The following is a 21,948-nucleotide window of genomic DNA, read 5'->3' as shown; positions in this document are numbered from 1 at the left end:
TAAAATATCTATATCTTAAGTTACTAAGACTTTTTCAGCATAATGCTGTGTTGCAATTCCATATTTTTGAAAAAGAAGGTAAGTCCATGGCTATGATGCAGAAACTGTTAATAATTCACATTATTTTTCAGATTAATATGTACATGCAGTATCACTACATTATGCACTGTAAGTAAAACATTTTATGGAGTCATTTTTTTCTTTATACATTCACTGTGTGACACTTACTTATTATATCTTTCCTCTTTTGCACTTACAGAAAACAGGAAAGCATCTTATACTTTGGTATGTACAATGAATGACTGCTGTCCCTTTTTAAATGTATGTTTATCCAGCTATTTGTGTTTATTAATAGGGTGAGTACTCTGCTACAGCATCTAAGGCAAGAAAATCACCCTGTGATGTGCCAGGTAAGTCACTGGTATCTGTGCATTAAGTACTGCCAGATATCAAACAACTTCTCAGCAGGAGGACGACTGCCAAATATGCTGAGCAAAGGTGTTATGTGCCAATATCTGTGAGAGGGGAAAAAGGTGATTTCACATAAACCTAAATTCTTGAAGCTTATTGGAAAATAGACTCATAGAATCCACCCGGTTGGAAGAGACCTTCAAGATCATCCAGGCCAACCAAACACCCAGCCCTGTCCAATTAACTAGACCATGGCACTAAGTGCCTCAGCCAGGCTTTTCTTGAACACTTCCAGGGACGGCGACTCCACCACCTGCCTGGGCAGCCCATTCCAATGGCAAATCACTCTGGAGAAGATCTCTATGATCACTGAGTCCAGTCATGGACCTAAGACCACCATGCCAATTAAACCATGTCCCCAGGTGCCATGCCTACGCTATTGGGTTTTCTAACACTTCCAGGGACGGTGACTCCACCACTTCCCTGGGCAGCCTAACATACAACCCAAACCTCCTCCCTTGGTTCAACTTGAGGTTATTTCCTCTCATCCTATCCCTAGTTACTCAGGGGAAGAAACCAACACCCACCTTAGCACAGCCTCCTTTCATGTAAGTGTAGAGCTCAATGCTCATACTAACAGTACGGCTCCATATGAGAATGTTAGGGATTTACAGACATTATATATGATATGATATATTTTCTGTGTTTATCAATATCTTATATACTTAACAACAGGTCAGCTTTTCAAGGCCAGATACTCTGCAACTATTAACACTGTTTGGGTAACCCTACTCATAAAAGTGTGACAACAAGGTGTGACTGATTCCAAGAGTCCAGAGTATAAATCTATTTGTTTCTAATACCTAGATTTTAGGACATACAGTCTGATGTATATAGTCTGTGTCCCTAGATACTACCTGCCATATGAGAATAACCAAGAGTGGAAACAATGAGAAAATATCATCAGCTGAACATCACATTTCAATATATAACAGGAGATGGCTTCTACCTAGCAGTACTTTGGCCCTTACCCAATCAAAGTGATTGTGATAGGAGTCTGTTTGAGCCTACTTTGAACATCAGTAGATGATTGTAAGTATGAGGGTGACACATAGTGTGGTTTTTTTAAGTCATCCATGGAAAGTGCCTTCTGAACCCTTATCTTCCTACACTCTCAATTCATTAAGCAGTTTTAAAGTCCCAGGTTTAAGAAGTTTGTGGCCATTGTAGTACTTAGTGATTTAGAAACCGAGCCAGTGGTCACTTCTGACACATGCTATTATTTAGAGAACACACTGTCATTTTAAGTTTTAGAGTAAATCATGCAGCTGATAAATGACTATACCCCAGTTTCCATCAGATATCAATAATGGAAATACCTGAGTAGCAATACAGAATAGATTTTATATGTACTAATCTATAAATATTAAATAGAGTGGTAAATCATGCCTGAGTCAACAAATTCCAGCAAAGAATGTAAATTCTTGTGGCTGGGAAATGTAATTCCATATACTACATACTTCTATATCCAGCAGTTCAAAGAGAATTTCCCAATTGTTACCAATATGGAAATTTAGAAAGATAATTTTCCTGAGTAACTATGAATCAATAACACAAACCTTATGTCTATGCTTTTTTTTTGTGCTCTTTCATTTTCCCTTGGTGCTTCTTTAGTACTTTGTTCTGACACACAGATAAAAGCACAGCAAGGTTCACAGTGATGACAATTCATTTTTGATACATTTCTTCTAGTTTTAGTACCTGATTTCTAGTTCTACAAAAAAAAACTTGTGTCCAGTTCTGGGCTCCTCAATTCAAGAGAGATGTTGAGGTGCTGGAAGGTGTCCAGAGAAGGGCAACAAAGCTGGTGAGAGACTTGGAACACAAACCCTATGAGGAGAGGCTGAGGGAGCTGGGGGTGTTTAGCCTGGAGAAGAGGAGGCTCAGGGCTGACCTCATTGCTGTCTACAGCTACCCGAAGAGAGGTTGTAGCCAGGTGGGGATTGGTCTCTTCTGCCAGGCAACCAGCAACAGAACAAGGGGACACAGTCTCAAGTTGTGCTGTGGGAGGTCTAGGCTGGATGTTAGGAGGAAGCTGTTGGCAGAGAGAGTGATTTGCATTGGAATGGGCTGCCCAGGGAGGTGGTGGAGGCACCATCCCTGGAGGTGTTCAAGAAAAGCCTGGCTGAGGCACTTAGTGCCATGGTCTGGTTGACTGGCTAGGGCTGGGTGCTAGGTTGGACTGGATGATCTTGGAGGTCTTTTCCAACCTGGTTGTTTCTATGATTCTATGATACAGGGATGAAGTGTTCTCATATTTTCTTTAACAGAGATTTTTCCCATGCAGTGAGATAAAAACCTGTTAAACATAACTACATGAGATACCTAATGTTGTCCAACTATGGAGAATCCAGATTTACAACCCAAGAGTATTGCAGTTTGCCCTCTTCTTTACTAATGGCTTTAGTCTTGCATTTCAACAAGCATGGGGAAAGTTAGTGAATTAATTTAGATAAACACTACATTTAGATGATTTAATCTATAGACCTTTGCCTTTGTGTGTATTTTGAGATGCAGAGAAATCATTTTTAGTCTGTATTCCATCTCATTAGGCCTAGAATGATCTCTGAGTGTATGGAGTAGCTGAATGAAAGGCTGAGCCGTTACCTTGTAGTCAGTCACCCATGAAAAATCCTCATTGTCTTTGAAGACATGTTTATTTTGTTTCAGTTTTAGCTCTAAAAGATACCATGAGTACAAAAAAAACATGTAGACATGGCACTTCAGGACATGGTTTAATGGCCATGGTGGTGTTGGGTGGATAGCTGGAGTTGATAACATTAGAGGTCTTTCCCAACCTTAATGATTCTTTGAGTATCACTTTTTTTTCCCCACTGAGACTCTTATTTTTGCCTGGTTGTTGATGCAGTTTTGCTTACCTTAAATTGTATTTATCGATGTGTGTTTCATAAACTGAACTGTGGCTTCTGATTTCATGTCATGGATGGTCCATAAAAAACATGTGCTTATTTCATAGAATTTGCTCTTTGGACTTAGACAGAAATTTGCAATTTAGCCTGAATTTATGAGGCCTCTTTCCTTCTTCATAGAATCATTAAGACTGAAAAAGATTTCTAAGGCCTGCAAGTGACCTTCCAGTACCTAAAAGGGTCATAAAAGAAAGCTGTGGAGGGACCTTTTATAAGGAATTGTAGTGACAGAATGAGAGGGCACAGATTTAAGCTGCAAGAGGGGAAATTTAGACTGGATATTGGGAAGAAATCCTTCAGAGTGAGGGTGATGAGACACTGACAAAGGTTGCCCAGGGAGGTTGTGGATACTCCCTCCCTAGTAGTGTTCAATGCCAGGTTGGATGAGGCCTTGAGCAACCTGGGCCATTGGAAGGTGTCCCATGGCAGAGAGGTTGGAACTAGATGATCTTGAAGGTCCCTTCCAACCTAAACCATTCTATGATTCTTTCATCATCAAGTCCAGCTGTCAACCCAACACTTCCATGACCACTAAACCACTTCCCCCACAACCCTTCAGTCTGTTTCACAGTTTTGCTACGACAGTAAACCATTAAAACAAAGATGACAATGGCAAGATTTAAGGGTTCTTTGGTGAAAATCTTCAAGCTACTATAGTTGTGCTTTGCTGAGAACCTTTGTCACTTCATTTCTCTTTTCAGTAATACCACTGTATAACCCCCAAAAAAAAATCAAGGTTCATTTTTCAATGTCTTTTAACTGTTAGTTTCCTACAGAATTGTCATCATTGTGTTTTTGAATATATACTTTTATTGCTTCTTAATTCAGTTTCAATAAAAGGCATTGCCTCTTCAATGAAATATCACTTAGAAGTGAACACCGCATCAGAAGGATACACAGTAAGATAAATTCCTGCTGGGCTTCTGTTAACCACAAATGGATTGGACTCTAAATTTTATAGTGGATGTTTTTGTTACCCAGTAGGCTTCCTTTCAATTAGAGAGAAACAAAGATCAGAGAATTTGTATATAGATCATATACCTAGGCAAACCTAAAAAAAACCCAGAGCATCAGAGAGCAAGGTAATACCTACAATGGCAATGGAAATTACTCTTCCAGGAGGCTTAGAAAGCATTCCTGCTGCTGCTGCTGCACAAGGGGAGCTAGCAGAGGCTTTTGCTTCCCAAAATTTCTGGCAGTTTTGAGTGATCTCCTTCAGCTACTCCTGAAAAAAAACAAACAGATGTTTTGACATTTTGCCTTCAATTGACATCTGATAAAGGAGTATCAAGCATCTATTAAGCTGGTGGTAGAAATGATGTCATATAAGTACAGGTCTGGAAGACAGGTGTATGGGAGAGCGTTGGAAGACCTGATGAAGGTAGTGTGCAAGTGCTCAACCACTGTGGTGATGTGCCACAGAGGCAGCTATTCCTAGTACAGTAGAAGCCTTGCTTTAGACACACCTGCAGAAGAAGGCAACTTTGTAGGCCTGAGGCTGCAGAGGGCACCTGGCACCTCTTGGCAGTGGAGTCAAAGGAATTGAGCTTCTTGACTGCAAGAGGTGTGCACTATGGCAGATGCGTAGCAGCTGCTGTGGAAGGTCAGCAGACTGTGCAGCATCAGAGAAAATGACAAAACACCTGTACATAGTTGGACTGGATGATCTCGGAGATCTCTTCCAACCTGGTTGATTCTGTGATTCTATGATTCTGTGACAGGATGCTCAGAGACACTAGAGGCTGAAGCCCAGAAAGAATACAGAGGTAAACCAGTCCTTGATGTAATGGCAAGCGGGGAGTCTCGGGATGGAGAAAGCTGGAATCTTGTGACTTCTTACAACATAAGGCTGGAATCTTGTGATTTGTCCCTTGGAGAGCTGCTCCTGCAGAACAGGTTCAGTGCCCAGGTAGCAATGAATGGAGATAAAATTCTGTCTGAAGAGACACCACAGCTGGTCTTGAGCTGTGTCAGCACCAAGAAGAGGTGGCAAGTGATGACAGAGACATTCCCTTCTTGAGGTGATGGACTTGCTATCTAGGGAAACTTGCTGCTTGCCAGACAGATTCAAGAAGCTGTAGGGACATTGCCAAGGCTTGTCTAGCCTTTGGATTATTACCCTCTGCTGTTCAGAAGGTTGCTGATGAGTGATGGAATCCAACCAATAAAGTGGAATAAAAGCATCTCTGCCAGCAGCAGGGTGGCCAACCTGTTGAGGACAGCTCTAAACCAGTGACATCAAGAGAGAGATATTGCAACCTTCAGTTAAGTGGGAAAATGGTAGGCAGGAGTGGACAGCCAAAGAAACACACTGGTGAGAATAAAAACATATGAATGATAAAAGAGGGTGAAAGGACGTTCACTCCAGGTGTATGCACAAAAAATATGAGGCCTGGGAAACCAACTGGAGGAACTAAAGCTCTGAATGCAGTCAGAGCACTGAAACATCCCTGGATTAAGAGAGAGGCTGGGACCTGACTGACCAGGGAGCATCTATGCTGAGAAGAATCTAGATGTGCTGGTAGATAGCAATCTGGGCACAAGCCAGCCTTGTGTTCTGGCCAAGAAACACACACTGGAGTTCCAGTCATCCAGGGAGATGATTGTCCCCCTGTATTGAGCACTTTTTAAACTCCATCTAGAGTCCTGCATCTATTTTTGGGTCCTTTGAGCAAGGAAAGATGCTTATAATCTGGAACAAATTCAGCAAAAGGTCTTCAGACTGATGAGGACTGGAGCACTTGCCTTGTGAAGAGAGGGTGAAAGCACTGGGCCTGGAGAAGAGATGACTTCAGAGGCACCTAACAGCAGCCCCTCAGAACATACAGGCAGGTATCCAGAAGATAGATCAAGGCTCTTCACAGTGGTGCATGGAGGCAGGATAGGAAACAACAGGCAAAATTTGAAACAGTGAGCAGGGAAGAGGAGTAGTCTTGATCCAAGGAAAAAGTGCTTGCACAGAGAGAACTGATGCTCAGCGTGGGATATTTGGAGTATGAAACCTATCTGAGATCTGAGCTGCCTTTCTTTCAGTCAGACACTGACAATCCCACTGTCACTGGATGTCAGACCTCTGAAACATTTGCTGTATTTCTGATTTTGGTGTTTTTATTGTATCTGTTGTCATCATGAAAAATTCAGTCTGTCAGTTCTGCAGCAGTTTTTGGACTGTGTCTCCAACTGAGTTGAACAGCAAGAAGAAAAACTATGTGATAACAAGGTATGCAAAAAAGACAGCCTGAAAGGTGAACTGTGCAGCATCTTTACCAGGTCCCTTTGCTGTCATGAATATATCATTGGAAATGGAGTATATTTGGTGAGAGTGCTTTAATTACAGAGGTTCTAAAGGATCTGTTCAATCACATTGTTTCAAAGGTAATCCCCAGTTCTAAACAGCAGAGTAGTGGTGTAATCTTTAGGGTCTTTTATTGTGGATATCTTTCACTTTGTGCACATTAATTGTATTTAAATAGTTTGGAGGGAGAGGTTGTCCAAGCTAACAACAAAGGCTGCTCCACTTGGGTTGGTTTTTTGAAAGTGTTGTAATAGTGAGAGTAAATTAGGCTGCTCCTCTGGGACTAATTCATCTTTCTGCCTAAATAGTAATTGAATATTAATTAGAAGTAAATATTTTTTTGCTCCTTTTGAGTTTATCAGGAATGTAAGAAAACCTAGCTATTTGCATGAAACCTTTTTTTTTCCTTCATGTTATGTTTAATTCATTAGCCTCAGAGTATTTGAAGATGAATACGGAACATTTAATCACTCTCACTCCATTTTTACAGCGATGCAAAATGTAGCTTGAACCTTCAAAATGAGTTTACCAGTGTTACATGATGGTCCAGAAAGCAAAGTGATAGGATGAGAGGAGATGGCTTCAAGTTGCACCAGGAGTGTGATGGTTTGGGTGTTCCCTGCCCTGCCACACTTTGGAAATCACCCAGACTAGACTCAGCCAGCTCTGCAACTTGAATGAAGCTTATATTCACAGCTAGCACAATATCCAAGCAGATATTTACAGTATATACAGTTATAGACAGAGATATACAAGGTAAAAAGTAATACAGAAACACAACAGCCCTCCCAGAAACCTGAGTCCCCAGGAGGGGCTCCCAACCTCCCTTTCACCTTCCCCCTACCCCTCTCAACCTTACCTCAGTCCCAAGGAAGAATGGAGGTTCGGCCAGGCGGTTAGGAAGCAAAGTGGATTAGTCTGAGAAATGAGAGATGAGAGATGCATATCAGACCTCCCCAGCAGGAGAAGTTGTGCCTTATCTATGTTTTGATTCTTATTCTTATACATCTCAGCAAGCCTATGAGTAAAGTAGACATCACCATTGTTTTCCTTTCACAGCCTGTAATCTAGTCCTTCTCACCAAAACATTCTAGCTAGGCTCAAACTAGCACAAGGGGAGATTTAGGTTAGGATATTGGAAGAAAATTCATGACTGAACGGATTCTCAAACACTGGAACAGGCTCCCAAGTGAGATGGTTGAAACCCTTATCCCTGGAGGTGTTTAAAAGCCACAGAGATGACCTGCTGAGGGACATGGTTTAGCCTCAGACTTGGTAGAGTTAGAATCATAGAATCAACCAGGTTGGGAGACAGCTCAGAGATCATCCAGTCCAACGTATCACCCATCCCTGTCCAATCAACTAGACCATGGCACTAAGTGCCTCATCCAGGCTTTTCTTGAACTTGAAGATCTTTTCCAAGTGAGATGATTCTGTGATTCTGTTTTTTTAGAGGACATTTAAACTGTTAACAGCAAAGCATCACTTAACTAAACATAGCTTTACTACATCTACTTTACTGAATTATGATTGTCTTAGAAGATTTTGTATGTCTTCATTGCGCAAGAGATGCCAAATGTGATGACAAATGAACAGTGCTAGTGTGAAAAGAGTAGCAAATGTAGTAGTAATGAGTAGTAAAAGGTACTGTCACCTTCACTGTATCATTTTTGTTTCTTTAGAGTATGAGCCAAAATGTGTTAAAATCAATGTGAATCTCTCTAATAGTGTCACATTAGTATTTAAAAGTAGGAATGTCATGATGAAATCTGTTAATGATGCAAAACTGTGTGGCATTCTTGCAACATAGAGGACTGTAAGAATATTTTCTAGGTAGAAATGAATGAGATTAGCACTAGCATGAGAAATACAGTATTCTAGTTATTAAAAACAATCACTGAAAGGTTTGGTTTAAATCAGATATTCATTGAGAAAGAAGAGAAGACAATGTTTTGATCACCAGGTGGCTGAGACACCATTGCAATTTATCACTGAAGAAGGTAATAGAATTCTAATTCATCATTTTTGAAAGATGGTTTTAGTTAATATCTTTGAAAATCAGTAAGGTTGCACTTCAGGGTTTTTTTTTAAGAGAAAGCTACTAATTCATAAATCTACTCAGGAATTGTATATCATTTATTCAAATACTCTTGAAATGGTTACACTTAAGAGTTTATGATTTCGTAACTAGACTTGGTGCCTGGGGACTTGGTTTGGCACCAGACTGGGCAGGATTAGATAATGGTTGGATCTGATGCTCTTTAAGGTCCTTTCTAACCAAAAGAACTCTGTGATACAATGCTTTGAAAAAAGGACTTGAGATTCACCTGCATCGTTGTCTTAGTGTGGGGTATCTGAGCCACCACGCTAGGCACCCATGTTTAGCAGGGCTTCTTTGATGCCTAAATGTTCAGTGAGGAAATTGTAAGTTCAGTGTGCATGCCTTCCTTCAGCTACTGGGAATTGCACAACTTGTGCTGCAAATGCTTCTATAATTTAGCAGGAGTTTTGTAGAGAATAGTGCTGAAAGCTGATCTTTGAAACACACTAAATTTTTCAGTGCTGTCTTTAATGTGTAATTTATCACTACCTTGTGATCGTGCTGCATAACACTTTGGTTTTTTTTTCAGTTAGTTGTGTGGTCTTCAGCAGGACTGCTCAGTGCTTGAGACATTATCCACTGTGTGTATTTAATGCCTCATTTCATTCCTCAGTTTACATCCTCTGCTTTTAACTGGCTTGTTTCTTTTGGAGTGAATTCTGGTAAGTATCTTAAGCCCTCTCAACAATTCTTTTATATAATTTCTCTTCTTTTTCTTTACAGCTTTTCAAAAAACCTTCCTCTGTTTTTTCCTCTTTTTTTTGTTTCTATTTTTCTTGAATTTTTTCCTCTTTTTTGTTTTTATTTTTCTTTAATGCCAAAATGATAGATATTATAGAATAATAGGTTGGAAAAGATCTCTAAGATCATGAAGTCCAACTGTCAGCCCAACACCACCACGTCCACTAAACCATGTTTCCAAGTGCCACATTGTCCTGGTAGGGCATAAATTCTGTCAGGCCAGTTTAACCCTTGCTGTTCTCCTCCTGTTGTGGGTCCAGGAGTGAGTCAGATGAGCAAACAGTAAGAGTTTTACCCCAGCAAAGCCTTGAGGGCTAGAGGGCTTAGCACCATGTGTCAGGTATCTTGTGCTGCCCTCACTGTGCATGCGTGGTCTGAGGAGGCACCAAGCTTGGAATTCACTGGCCACAACAATGGTGCTAGTACCTATTGGCCAGTTTGATTTTCAAAATGAAGTATATAAAGGAGGATGACTTTAGAAACTGCCCTTTCTACAGCAGCCTTTCTGTATTTAGCCTTTCTGTATTAGCCTTTCTACACCAGTCTTTGTCTGCACGGAGCCTTCCTGCCCCTCCTTGTTTGCAGCTCATGAAAGGCAGCCATGTGTTGCAGCTAACACTAGTGGCTTAGCAGCATCTTCTTCCCTCTGCCTGAAATACTTGTATTTTACCCTGGGATCATCATTGTGAGTTTGAAAGTGTCTTTGATACAGGAGAATTACTCATGGACCACAAGAGTCATGAGTACACATGCTGGAGTGAATGCCAAGACTGCATAGGCAGAGTTGGAATTCTTCCTGTTCCTGTGTTCCTATTTTCCAAGCTCTGATTGTTTAAACTGTTTAATTCTGTGCAACTGCTTCCTGTTGATCAAAAATCCAAAGAATCTCAGGGAATTTCCCCAATTTTACAATATTAATAATAAAAATTCATACAGGAATTAATAGTCATAATTCATACCTATTATTAATTTCTGATACCTAGAATCATAGAATCAACCAGATTGGAAGAGACCTCCAAGATCATCCAGTCCAACCTAGCACCCAGCCCTATCCAATCAACTAGACCATGGCACTAAGTGCCTCATCCAGTCTTTGCTTGAACACCTCCAGGGACAGTGACTCCATCACCTCCCTGGGCAGCCCATTCCAATGGGAAATCACTCTCTCTGTCAAGAACTTCCTCCTAACATCCAACACTTTGAACACCTCCATGGATGCTGACTGTACCACTAAGGAAAATTATAGAATAATAGAGTAATTTTGGTTGGAAAAGGTCTTTAAGATTATCAAATTTAACTATTCTTTAACTCTATGCATGTTTCAGAAAGCAATACAATGTTACGTCCAGCAGTAAAAATGGGTAGAGGAGGAGGAGGAGGTGAAGGGGTTCGACTTTGAAGGTGGCCCTTCTTCAGACACTGGCTGGGTATCAGTCTGCTTGTGAGAGATGGTGAGTGATTGCCTTTTGACTTATTTTTTTTCTTTCCTTCACTTAATAAATGTAGAATCATGGAATCATGGAATTGCTGTGGTTAGAAGAACTTTAAGATAAAAATCACAGAGTAAATCATAGAATGGTTTAGGTTGGAAGGGACCTTAAAGTTCCAAAGCCCTGCCATAAGCAGGGACACCTCCCACTAGAACAGGTTGCTCAAGGCCTCATCTAACCTAGTCTTGAACACCTCCAGGGAGGGAGCATCCACAGCCTCCCTGGACAACCTGTGCCAGTGTTTCACCACCCTCACTGTAAAGAACTTCTTAACATCTACTTTACATCTCCCTTCTGACAGTTTAAAGCCATCACCCCTTGTCCTGTCATTACAAGACCTTGTAAATAATCCCTCCCTAGCCCTCCTGTAGGCCTTCTTCAGATACTGGAAGGCTATTACAAGGTCTCCTCAAAGCCTTCGCTTCTCCAGGCTGAAGAGCCCCCAAGTCTCACAGCCTGTCCTCATAGCAGAGTTGTTGCAGCCCTCTGAACATCTTCATGGCCTCCTCTGGATTTGTTCCAAGAGTTCGATGTCCTTCTTGGGTTGGGAGCTCCAGAACTGTACACAGTACTCCAGGTGGGGATCATCAAGTCCAACCATTATCTAGCTCTGCCAAGTCTTTATCTCAGCCCTCAACTTTTGTCATGTTTGCTCTTGTATTCTGCATCCCACTGGAGTTCCAGAGGTGTGGTTCTTAGCTAAGGGTTAATCCACACTTTATATACCTTTTTTTTTGCAATATGAAGTTTCAGTACCATGAAGTGGTAGAACCTAAACCTCTTTGGGTAAAACTCCAGAAGTGTCCCCTTTTCCAAGGCAGATTCTGGGGGTGTTAGTCTAAATGTTCAGTGGGGAGCAGAAATGATTGTTTGTATGTTTATGGATGTAAAAATATCTTCCTAAATTTTCCCCTAACAGAAATATTTCCAAGCCAATGTTGGAAGCGGGATGCTTGTTACAGAATCTTTTGTGAACTGCTTTAATGAGCTCCAAAATACACAAGAATGCATAAATATGCATGAGAAACAAAAGAATTTAAAATCTTTACAAATGCACTGAATATTTGCCTGGTCATTAACAAATGAGCTGCAGGCCATCCATGGAAAACAACCCTAAAAACAACAGCAGCAATCCAATCCTTCTTTCTTATCTAGGAGAGGTGCAAACTCCAGGATCATTAAGCCTCCTGTCTGAATATGGGACATGCTGATCACACTGCTTTCCAAAGAGTTTGGGAGAAGCAGGAGATGTCGTTCTCTCAAGTTCCCCTACAGAAACACACAGAGACAAACCTCTGATTTGCTCTGGATAACAAAAGGTGTTTCTGGATGTAGAGATGGTACTGAAAATGTTAGTATTTCTCTGAGTGAGAAGAGTGCCAACGTCTCCCAGTGACAGGAAAGAAAATTACCTCACAGTATAAAAGTTAATCTGATTTATTTTTTATGCTATGAGATAATTTTCAATCTCCAATCTCTACTGCAATTACTTCTTGAGTAACTATCTTTAATTGATCCATCTACCTGCTTTCTATGATGATTTGAGAGCTTTCAGGGCAAAGACTTATATAAACCCATTAGAATGGAAGCAGTAGATATATATATATATATAAAAATAAAACTACTTTTTTTATGGGTTATATTTATATTGGGAAGAAAATAAGATAAAGATGGCAGTGTTGATATCACAAATCAAATAGACTCTCCCTTTTTTTTTTCATCTAAAATGGTTGCTATGGAGCATTGGAGAAGATGTTCATTATATCTAAAAGCCCCCCACCCCAGTTTAATAACTCCAAATAAATAAAAGCAGTAACTTACATGCTGCAGGTATTGACCCTGCCAACACCATTTGAAAATACCTGGCAAAAGGTTGTCCTCTCATTGATAGTTTGGCTCATGGTTTATGCACAAGCTTGCTTTGCTTCAAAATTTGGCATGGATGCCTTCCTGTTTCACCTCAGGGACAAACACATCCAGGACAGCAGATAAAAAGAACAGAGTCCCACTTTTTGTTACAGTTTGAGATAACCTTCATGATACAAGCCATAACTGCAGGTCAGAGTCTTATTTTTATACCTGCCTGCACCTTTTTCTTGTTGGCTTTGTTTTTTTAAAGAAATCCTCATTGAAAGTCCTTCTGCAATGGTCTAGAGCAGCCAGGTGATTTCAGAGCCCCTCCATGATCATATGTACTGTGTTCAGGAGCTAATCACAGATTCTTCTTCCTGGCCTGCTTCTGTCTAGAGGGTGTTGATTGAACTGCTGGAAGGAGGGCCATGAAGATGATCAGAGGGCTGGAGCACCTTCCCTATGGGCACCCTGCTTTGGCAGGGGGTGAGCTTGATAGTCTCTGGAGGTCTGTTCCACCCTCTAATGTTCTGTGACAGACTGAGAGGGTTGGATTTGTTCAGCCTGGAGAAAAGAAGGCTCCAAAGAGACCGCAGAGCAGACTTTCAGTACCAGAAGTGGCTTACAAGATAGCTGGGAAGGGATGTTTAAGGAGGACTTGTAGTTGTAGAGTAAGGGAAAATGGCTTTCAAATGGATGAGGGGAGATTTGGACTAGATGGTGGTGAGAAATTCTTTACAGTGAGGGTGGTGAGATACTGGAACATGTTGCCCAGGGAGATTGCTGATGTGTCCCCCCTGCGGTGGTGTTCAAGGCTGGAAAAGGCCTTGAGCAACCTGGTCCAGGTGAAGATGTCCTTGCCCATGGCAGGGGGTGCTGGAACTAGATGATCTTTAAGATCCTTTCCAACCCAAACCATTCTATGAAACTATGAGCTATTGATTCTGCTGCAGGCTTTTGGTCTTGCAGCGACTCAGTGACAGTAGTGACATTTACCCATCCTTTTCAGTATGCTTCCTTCTGAGTAAGCTTCTGCTGTTTTGTGCATTTCTCCTTCACTTTCTCTTGGGGAACACTGCTCTCATGTCATAAGCCTGAATTTCCACCAGCATCAGCTTGATATTGATGTCATTTCTGAATAACTTCACATTAGCCATATTTCCATCATCTTCTACCAGGTGTTAACTACTCACATGTTGAAGCAAGACCAACCCTGAAGGACATTCTAGAGATCATTCAGTGGTACAGATACAAACCAGAGTATATCTGGGAGGATGTTTTCTTATATGCATTTTCAGCCTGATCTTGATAAATAGATTCCTAGAAACAAAATAAATGACAATTTGGATTCTGGAGAGTTCTAGTAGAGGGGAACTGCTGGAAAGGCAGTGGTTTGTTTCCAGATGGATCAATACTGAGGCAGAATGGGAAAATTACGATGCAGACTGTCACATCACCACAGACAGAATGTTTCCCTTCTTTAATATTAAAATGCTTATGAACCTCAACTATAAACTTCTAATCTTCTGCATATGTATTATAAATGTATAAACAGTTTTAAGAGTTTGGTGAACCAGTAAAAGGCATTTAAGATACAAGTCACATAGTTGCTCCATGGTTTAAATCATTAAACAAGAGGAATAAAGGCACTATACTGCAGCATCAGTTAAATATGCAGCATAGCTCCAGCCTACATTTTTCCAATCTAAGATAGAAGTTTCAGGTTACCTAACTATAATTCTTCCAGATTCTTTCTTTACAAGGCAGTATGTAAATCTTCAGTGGAATGCTGTATGATGCACACAATATACCTGAGATGCTGGAATAACATTTATGTTTTTGTGTTACTCAAGTGTCTTTGGGAAATATGTATGCTAAAATAAGTATTACATTACAAACCCCACAGAGTCACACAATTAACCAGGTTGGAAAAGACCTCTGAGATCAAGTCCAAGTTATCCCCCAACACTTTCTAATTAACTAAACCATGGCACTAAGTGCCTCATCCAGTCTTTTCTTGAACACCTCCAGGGACGGTGACTCCACCACCTCCGTGGGCAGCCCATTCCAATGCCAATCACTCTCTCTGGCAACAACTTCCTCCTAACATCCAGCCTAGACTTCCCCCAGCACAACTTGAGACTGTGTCCCCTTGTTCTCTTGCTGGTTGCCTGGCAGAAGAGACCAACCCCCACCTGGCTACAACCTCCCTTCAGGTAGTTGCAGACAGCAATGAGGTCAGCCCTGAGCCTCCTCTTCTCCAGGATAAATGATCCCAGCTCCCTCAGCCTCTCCTCATGGGGTTTGTGTTCCAGGCCCTTCACCAGCCATGACACCCTTCTCTGGACACATTCCAGCACCTCAACATCTCTCTTGAATTGAGGGGCCCAGAACTGGACACAGCACTCAAGGTGTGGCCTGACCAGTGTTGAGTACAGGGGAAGAATAACCTCCCTTGTCCTACTAGCGTCCAGTGTAAACCTGCCCTGTTACAGCTTGAATCTCTGTCCTCTTGCTCTGTCAGTGTCTGCCTGGGAGAAAAGACCAACCTCAACCCCACAGTGCTGTTATCACAAATCTCAAAAAAAAAACCCCTGAACCAACAACAAATGCCAAAGCCCCACAAACAAACAAATAAAACCCACCAACAACAAAACCCAATCAAAAAACTCCAAACAAAATCCACAAAAGCAACTTCTGTTGCATCTTTCACCCTGAAGGATCAAAAAGCTTATTCCAAATCATCTCTAGCAGTGTGTTATCTGGCTTTGAAATGCAGCTTTTTGTGCAGCTAGACCCCCATTAAAGGAGTAACAACAACTACAAGGTGGAGACAATGGGGTGAACCCCTGGCAAGTTGTATTAGCTGACTCCGAAACCTGGCTGTTGAGTTTTCACTAGCTAGAGAATGTGTGAATGCCGATTTTGAAGCTCACCCAGGCCAGGTGCCTAAAACATGAATTAGCAACATTGCTACTGATGGCAAAAACCATTATTGTTTTATTTTTGCTATAATTAGTATTCTTTCTGTTGTTATTATTCCTCCTGTTGTTGCTGCTACTGTTCCTGTTGCTGCTAGCTGCAAAAATAGCATCCTTCCAGAAGGCCTTCCAGAAGGCTGACCAATTTGAAACAAAGTAAGACTTTCCAAGCCAGCATATTGAAAACACAGTCGAGAAAGTAAAGCTAATACTGCTATTTCTGCCCCACCCCCAGCTTTTCAAATCTGATGATTGTAGGAGTGACATGTATTTTCTGCTTGATGGATGAAAAGAGACAGTAAAAGGCAAGATGAGCTAATAACAGTAAAGTCTGTATTGAATCAGAAATGTATCGAGGTACTGAGAGGAATCAAGATCTGTGCTTCAATCATTAGAGTTTGTCACAAGTGAGATTTGTTGGTTGATGTGCTGTCAAAGTACTGAGAAAGCAAGAGTTTATAACAAGCAGCTAGACATGCAGAAAAAACAGTCTGAGACTCAAAGGGCTCAGTATAAATAGAAGTTATGAAGTGAAAAAGAGTAATAAAGTTGGCATCAAGAGAAAGGCAGCATTGATCCTAGACCTTAAAAAAAAGCCCCTCTTTCTTTTTCAGACCCCTTGAAAATTATCTTCTTAGCTTTTACTCTCTTGAATTCATTAATGAAATTTGTCCTGAGCTCCAACTTAGGAGGGGAAGACTCAAGACTGCTCAAGCTGCGTATACCTTTGAACTCTACTCTTACTCTACCTGTCTATGCTTTAATGGTCAGGCAATGATCTTAACAGTTTTTTTCCAACCAAAATTATTGTACCATTCTATTTTTTAAAGTGTAACTAAGCCAGTTCTGGATGGAATCCAGTTCTGGCTTGGTCTGCATATACATTATCTTAAATATACACCTGGTTACGTGGGCAAATGTACCTAATTCATAGCTACTGCTAAAGATTTTATCAAAAGGCAATGAAAAGTTTAAGTACTTCACTCCATTTTAGTATCAGGTTAGCACTAAAGATAGTTCTTTAAGGCAATTACTGCCATTTTCTGAGAAGATTTACCATGATCTGAGCATGTACCCTTCCAGAACAGTTTTGGAGTGTGCAGTATCACTAGCAATTTCCTACATGATCCTTCCAGCACCATAACATATGCTGCTGGTCTTCCACTTTTACTTCACTTTGATTACAAAATTCTTTATACTTCTATTTGCTTTTGTTTTGTTTATATTCTCTTGTGGCATTTGAGTGCTACACAAAAAAAATCTTGGAAGAACTGTTGAAACTGATTGGATGTGGCTTCCAATCTGGTCAGACAAAATGCATTCTACCTCAAACTGCTTCATCCACATATTGTCTTATTTCTTTGTTTGTTTATTTCTTTGCAAAATCTGTCTTCCACCATACTAGTAACAAGCACTCTGTTAACTCTGTGTGCCATTCCTGCAGTGGATCAAGCACCATCAAGGTCTGTTAACCATAGCAAAAGTTGTAGGTTCTGTTTTTGTCTTCCTGCCTCTCTCTGCCTTCAGCTCATGCATAATGATAAAGCTGTTTCACAGAATTACAGCAGGGTAGGGGCTGGGAGATCATCTAGTCCAACCCCCTTGCCAAAGCAGGTTCACCTAGATCAGATAGCACAGGAATACGTTCAGATGGGTTTGGAAAGTCTCCAAGGCAGGAGACTCTGCAGCCTCACTGGGCAGCTTTCCCAGGAAAGAAACTTTTCCTCAAGCTCAAGTGAAGCATCCTGTGTTGCAGTTTGTATCTATAGTCTCCTGTCTGTTCAGTGGTGACCACTGAGAAGAGCTGAGTCCCATCCTCATGACCTCCACCCTATAGATATTTATTTTGTTAGCTTCAGTCTTTCCTTGACTATTATATATGTCAAACTCTTGTTTGGAAACAAGCCAGTTTGTTGATAGTTTGTTTACCTCTTTGTGCAAACCAAACCCTTAAAACTCTTTATCTTGCTTTCCCTCTTCACTCTACAAAAAATAACAAAGATTCTGTCTCAAAAAGAGATGTTTAAGATATTCATGTGCCACGTGAAAAAAATCCCAACTGCACTCTCTCTTCAAAACCACCTGGGTTTCCCAGATTCAGACAAGTACTCCAAATCTTGCATGTTCTGCCAGATAATGATTGTTTGTTTCTTCACATCAGAGCTCAGCTGAAAATAAACAAAAGCAGCTGTGCAGGCTTCCCAACTAAAAGCTGTACTGTGGGTGCTTGCTTTACAATGTGATCCTTTCCATGAGTTTCAGGGGAATCTCTGCTCCAGTACCTGAAGCATCTCCTGCCCACCTTTCCTGTCCACAGGGCTGTTTCTCAAAGGTTTTTTCCTTCATTTCTTTCTCTTGTGGAGTGTTTTTCCCTTTCTTAAATATGTTTACTTGAGGTACTACCATTCTTCTCCTGGGTCCATCTGTGCCCTGCAGTGGGTCCATCTGAGCTGGCTGGAAACATCAGTCTTGGGAATAGGGCAACCACTAGTCTATTCTCACAGAGCCTCCCCCACAACCTCCCCACCGCAAACATCTTGCCACCCACACCAATAGAGGCACCAAAAGACAATCCAATAATAACAAGGGGCAATGTTTTGAAAGTAGAGGAGAGTAGATTTAGATTGGTCATTCAGAAGTTCTTCACTAGGAGGGTAGTGGAACAGGTTGCACAGAGAGCTGATGGAGACCCCATCCTTGGAGACATTAAAGATCAGGCTTGATAGGGCACTAAGCAAACTGGGGATGTCCCTGCTTGCTGCAAGGGGGTTGGCTTAGATGTCCTCTAGAGATCCCATGTAACCCAGTGGATTCTTTGATTCGATGGTAACAAGCAACAACTGGAGGACCTGATAGAAGGACAATAAGGTACAGAGGTACCAGAATACCAACTTCTTAAGAAGCTCATGTGAAATACTGGTGCAAGAATGGCACTGACAGCCAAAGATTATATAAGCTGTGGCACTGAAGAAAGAAGAAACACTCATATAATCAAGTCCAGCTGTCAACATCACTGTGCCCACTTAAACCGTGTACTGAAGTGCCAGGTCCACATGATTTTTGACCACCTTCAGGACTGGTGACTTCGTCACTTCCCCGAGCAGCCTATTCTAATGCTTGGGTGACCTTCTGGATGGACTCACCAGTTCCTAATAGTAAAAAGCTGCCTGCTTCCAGGATGAAAATAATGACCAGAAAATGTGAAACAAGATCTGACAAGCTTTGAGTATCAGAGAAAGAGGGATACTGGGAGATTTGGGCTATTTCAGCAGACTCAGTGAGTGTCTTAGAAGCACAGAATCATAGAGTGGTTTGTGTTGGAAGGGACCTCCAAAGGTCAACCAATCCACCTTCTTCTGAAATAAGCAGGGGCACCCTCAACTAGATCAGGCTGCCCAGAGCCTCGTTGAGCCTCACCTTGAATATCTCCAGGGATGGGCCTTAACCACCTCTCTGGGCAACTTGTTCAAGTGTTCCACTTCCTGGCCTGAGACATGCAAAGGACCTGGGCCAAGAAGGATCAGGGGGAGAGCTGCTCTCAAAGAGAACCCACAGCGTAATTACAAGAATGCAGTGGGAGAGAGCAAGACAATTGACACTTGATTTCAAGAAAGGGAACTGTAAAGAAAGAGGCATTTTCAAAGACAAAATGGAGTTGTTCCAGAAGCCTGCACGTAGCGTGGAGGCTGCTATAAATGCCCTTTAAGAAGCCCAGTTGTAAGTGTGCCATAAGTCAAAAAGAAAACAAAGCAGACCTTGCACTTCTTCCTGGGAAAGTTAAGGAGACTACTGCAGCCAACCGTTTGACCTCTAAAAAATGGCAAGGTTGCTTAAATGGGAAGAAAAGGAATAAAAGCAACAGCTCAAATGTAAAGAGGAAATTTAGAGACCCAAACCAGAAAGGTCAGACCTAAAACCTTACAAAGCATGCTCAAAGTGACAGCAAAACAGTACTTTGAACATATCAAAAGCAGGAAGCCAGCTAGGGAATTGGTGGGAATGTTTGGTGTCAAAAGTTTCTGCCAGGTGATCAAACCATATCTAAAAAAATCAATAAATTCTTTGTTTCAGACTTGATCCTCGAAGGAGTTGTGGGACAGGGACCAACAACTGACCTATTCTTTCTCTGTAGCAGAGAGGTCAGTGAAGATGGATCAGATTGAAGTAAATACACAGGAATTCAGATGTCAAGAAATCATCACAAACTGGACAGCATTCAGTTCTGACACTAAGATCTTCAAGCTGAAGCTGCTGATCTGCTAGGCAAGGTGCATGACCTCACATTAAACAACAGCCACCACCAGAAGACTTCGAGATTGACAACATTAACTACAAAACCTGCCAAGGGATGGGATTCTGGAAGATGAAGCTTGGTGACTGATTTTTATCACTGGTTTGACAGAATACTCTATAAGAGACAAAAGCTTGGCTTCTGCCAAGGGTGTGGTGCCAACAGAGGGTGTCAGTGAAAAGTTTATGAAGGAGATTCAATGGGCATAAATTATTTGGATTTTCAGAAGTGTTTGAGAAGATTCCGTGGTAAAAGTTACAAAGAGGATAAATCTGCCAGGATTAGAGAAAGATTCTCCAGTGGATTCAGGATAGTTAAAGGATAGGAGGCAAAGGGTTAAGATATAAAGGTCTCTCTCAGGGATAGTTCCTTAAGGCTGATTGTGAACATGGGCATTGTTCACTGATTAACTGGAGAACACTTATAAATGCCACAAAGTATTTCAGATTGTCAAATGTGTCAGTGTTAAAGAACTGCAGAACCCCACAAAACTGAGACACCAAGTAGAAAGGCTGAAGACAAACTTCCTAAAAGCAAATATAATGGAATCTCTACCCATGCTGAGCTAGGAATGGGCAGATATACTGAGGAAGGAGATCTTGAAATCCTCATTGACAGCTCTCTGCAATTACTGACTTGAGGTATCAGAGCCTAGAGAGCCAACAAAATTGTGGACATCACCAGAAAAAAACCTTGAGTGCAAGGGCATTATTTTGCGACCATCTGTAACTCTGGTGCACCACCTCTCATGGTCCCCACATCTCAGAAGTGTGCAGGAGAGGGAAAGTAGCTGCAGAGATGGGCTGAGGTGATGGAGCAGTTGTTAAGGTGATATTAAGGAGAGTAGGACTCTTTTCTTTGATAAGGAAAAGACTGACAAGATGTAACTGAGATTGACAAAATCATGCCGGTAGAGGGTCAGCTGAAAACAGAACCCTCACCAAAGGAAGGATCACTAAGGGTTCACTAAATACCACCCCAGAATCAGAGGCATTCAATGAAACTCACAGATTAGTTCCAAACAGGCTCCATGATGTTCTTCACACAGCAGGTCTGAAACACGCCGCTACAGAAGGCTGTGGAGACAGAAAATGTTAGCAGGCTTAGCAAGAGATTAGATTAAGCTTCACAGCAACTAAAGGGCCTCTTATGGATGTACCCACATGTAGGTAAAATTTGCTTGCTGGGGTAAGAAGGGAGCAGACTGCCAAAGGTGGTGGACTTGCAGATTTTCTCTGAATGGCATCTCTGTCAGAGAAGCAGGACGAGAGGCTAACCAACCCCACAATGTTAGGGAACAAGGGATTCATTTCTCCGGTGTGACACATGCCCTGCATAAAGCAGGGATATGCACTGACCGGTGGCACAGAAGTGATTCTCACCATGTTTAGTTACACTGCCTTTGTGCATAAAAACATGAACATCACTTATTATTTTCCCAGATTTGCTCTGGAATCTTTTAATAGTAGAACTGGAAGAATCTGCAGCAGGCCATCCAGTCTACTTTCTCTGCCTAACACAAGCCAAATACCTTCACAGCTACTGGCAGTTGTTTCTTTGATGTTACATGTACTACATTCTCTTCCAATTTAGTCTCATGATTAATCACTTGTGCAATTGCAATAATATTTTTTTTCCATTATCTAATCAAAGTGTTTCTTCCTCCTGTTTAGTTTTTTCCTTTAATTTTGGTCTAATCTATTTGGACAAAGGAAATAACTCCTTGTTTTTTAAGCAGTTTTTCACTAAGTATTTCATTGCTGAACTGAGGAACATTGATTCATTTTTATTTGGAAA

The 21,948-nt window shown here is 41.4% G+C and overlaps 1 long non-coding RNA gene across 2 annotated transcripts in view; it reads right to left on the bottom strand.

The window, feature by feature from the left end:
• Nucleotides 1-21,206, bottom strand: part of LOC135178299 (uncharacterized) — a 28,565-nt gene extending 7,359 nt beyond the window's left edge. The window contains exons 1-3 of one of the 2 annotated variants that reach the window (XR_010303460.1): nucleotides 21,160-21,206; nucleotides 7,556-7,614; nucleotides 4,495-4,626 (exon numbers count right to left, since the gene is read on the bottom strand). This is a non-coding gene — a long non-coding RNA (uncharacterized LOC135178299). Of the gene's footprint in view, nucleotides 1-4,494; nucleotides 4,627-7,555; nucleotides 7,615-14,135; nucleotides 14,200-21,159 lie in introns of those variants that run through there. The other variant, XR_010303461.1, reaches the window with a different exon arrangement.
• Between the last annotated feature and the right edge of the window lie 742 nt (nucleotides 21,207-21,948).

Source organism: Pogoniulus pusillus, chromosome 9 (assembly GCF_015220805.1).
Source record: "Pogoniulus pusillus isolate bPogPus1 chromosome 9, bPogPus1.pri, whole genome shotgun sequence".
Classification (NCBI taxonomy): domain Eukaryota; kingdom Metazoa; phylum Chordata; class Aves; order Piciformes; family Lybiidae; genus Pogoniulus; species Pogoniulus pusillus.
This window is presented reverse-complemented; position numbering and strand designations above follow the sequence as displayed.